The 1,884-nt window shown below is 46.8% G+C and overlaps 1 protein-coding gene across 7 annotated transcripts in view; it reads right to left on the minus strand.

Annotated features, from left to right (window-relative positions):
- ZNF644 (zinc finger protein 644) overlaps window positions 1-568 on the minus strand; it is a 96,216-nt gene extending 95,648 nt beyond the window's left edge. For 4 of the 7 annotated variants that reach the window (XM_006919397.3, XM_025051905.1, XM_015595166.2 and 1 more), the window contains exon 1: window positions 260-568. The gene's annotated coding sequence lies outside the window, so the exon portion shown is untranslated. The remainder of the gene's footprint in view (window positions 1-259) is intronic. The other 3 variants (XM_015595170.2, XM_025051907.1, XM_015595169.2) reach the window with 1 other exon arrangement.
- Between the last annotated feature and the right edge of the window lie 1,316 nt (window positions 569-1,884).

Below are 1,884 nucleotides of genomic sequence, written 5' to 3' on the forward strand. Positions count from 1 at the left end.
CGCCCCGACCGGGGCCCGGCCTCCTTGTGTAGCACCAACTCCGCCTCCTCGGCCGCCGCCGCCATCTTAGCCTGTGCGGCAAAATGCGTCCTTTTGGATGGTTGGGACCCAGCCTAGGGCGTAGCTCCCCCGGCTCAAGCGCCGAAGGCCGGGTCCCCCAACTTCTTCCGCCACCCTTAGTCCCGCCGCCGCCACAGCCCAGAGGCCCGAAACCCACTCGGGTCCCGGCAAATCCGACCAAATAACCCCTGAAACTCACAGTTTGGTGCCGTGTGCGTCAAACCGGGGCGACGTTGGGAGCGCGCGGCGTCCCCGCGTCACACGCCGCTCTGTACGCTACTCGGCTCCAGTGGCCCCCCTCCGTTCCCCGCTTTTCGCCTCCGGGCCCCGGTTCCCACGGCGCAGGCGCGCTGCTTTCCCGCCTCTACCGAGCTGCGGACCGCGGGGGTGGCCAGCGAGGAGCTCTTGGGCAGCTTCGCGCTAGTGGAGCGTTTGGGCCAATTAGACAAACGGGGGAGCAGAAACAGTGCACCTCTGTTGTCGGGTGCCAGAAACCAAGCAAGGTCACCTCCCCCAGCGCTGACCTAATCACTCTCAAGGAGGTTCCCGCCCCAAAGTAGGCACGCTCCAAATATGGTGGTGCCCAAACTCTGCTAGACCCAAACACTTAGGCAAGCTTAGGCCCTTTAAGGTGGAACAGGCCCATATTTGATTTCCACAATCACTAGCGTGCCAAGATTCCTTTTCTTTTCATAATGTTGAGGAAAACAGCTAAAGAACTCAAGATTGCCAGTTACAACTATAGAGTAATGGCAGAGGAAGGTTTGGATTCCGAAGGGGACCAATTATTGCAAGATGCTTGATGGCCAGGCAAAGCATCAAAGGTGGCATCTCAGTCAGCAGAATACTCTACCCTAAAAAGTGCCCTGGGTTTGGTGCAATTTGATTTTGTGACGATACCTTCTCCCTGCATTACTGAATGTGCCGAGGGTCTCCAAATTAAAGTTATACAAGAAGCACCTGAGATACTGGTTAACCCTTCAAAGAATCAGGCCTCAAGAGAGTTCTGGAAATCTTCGTTTTTAACAAGCATCCACCACAGGAGTCTGAGGGCAGAGTTTCACACTTGAGAAACAAGGATTAGAGGCTGTTTTTGTCTTTGCTTTTGAAGTGAACAAACAAGAAATTGCTAACATAGCTTACATGAACCAAAAGATCCTGAGGAATCTACCAGTCCTGCCTTAATGAATTCTTCGGCTTTTCTGAATCTCTGTTTTCTCATTTAAAATAAATGAAAAAAGTTTGCATTAGTTTAGCAGCTATCATAAACTGTGCTCCTCTAAACCCTCAGGATGTTATTGACATTCAGAGGAATACACTATAATTACACTTATTTGAGAACAATAAGAAACATTCTCTTTCCTGTAGGATGGTACATTCCACCATCATTACCAGCAAACATAGTTTCCAAACAACATATATTTATACTTGCTGCATTAGTTAATAATAATAGCTAATACTTTTGAGTGCTATGTGTTGTTTAACTCACTTAATTTCATCACAACCTAATGAGGCAAAGAGAGTTTAGGCCATTATCCCACAGTCACACAGCTTTTTGGGCTCTTTCAAAATGCAAATTTTCTTTCTTCACTTACACAAATGAGTAAACAAGAAAATATAAATGTATAAATGTTTGTGTGTGTGTATATATACATATATATTTTTTTTTTCAGCCAACGGTGGGGTGCCCTTTGGGTCATTTCTTCTACAGAATTCATTAAAATTGGACATTCGCAGTTTACTATTGGACTTACAGTAAATAATAAAAATAATATGTACTATCAAATTCTCACAACATTATATCACTACAAAAGCAGTTACCAA

This window comes from Pteropus alecto, unplaced genomic scaffold, assembly GCF_000325575.1.
Source record: "Pteropus alecto unplaced genomic scaffold, ASM32557v1 scaffold25, whole genome shotgun sequence".
Classification (NCBI taxonomy): Eukaryota; Metazoa; Chordata; class Mammalia; order Chiroptera; family Pteropodidae; genus Pteropus; species Pteropus alecto.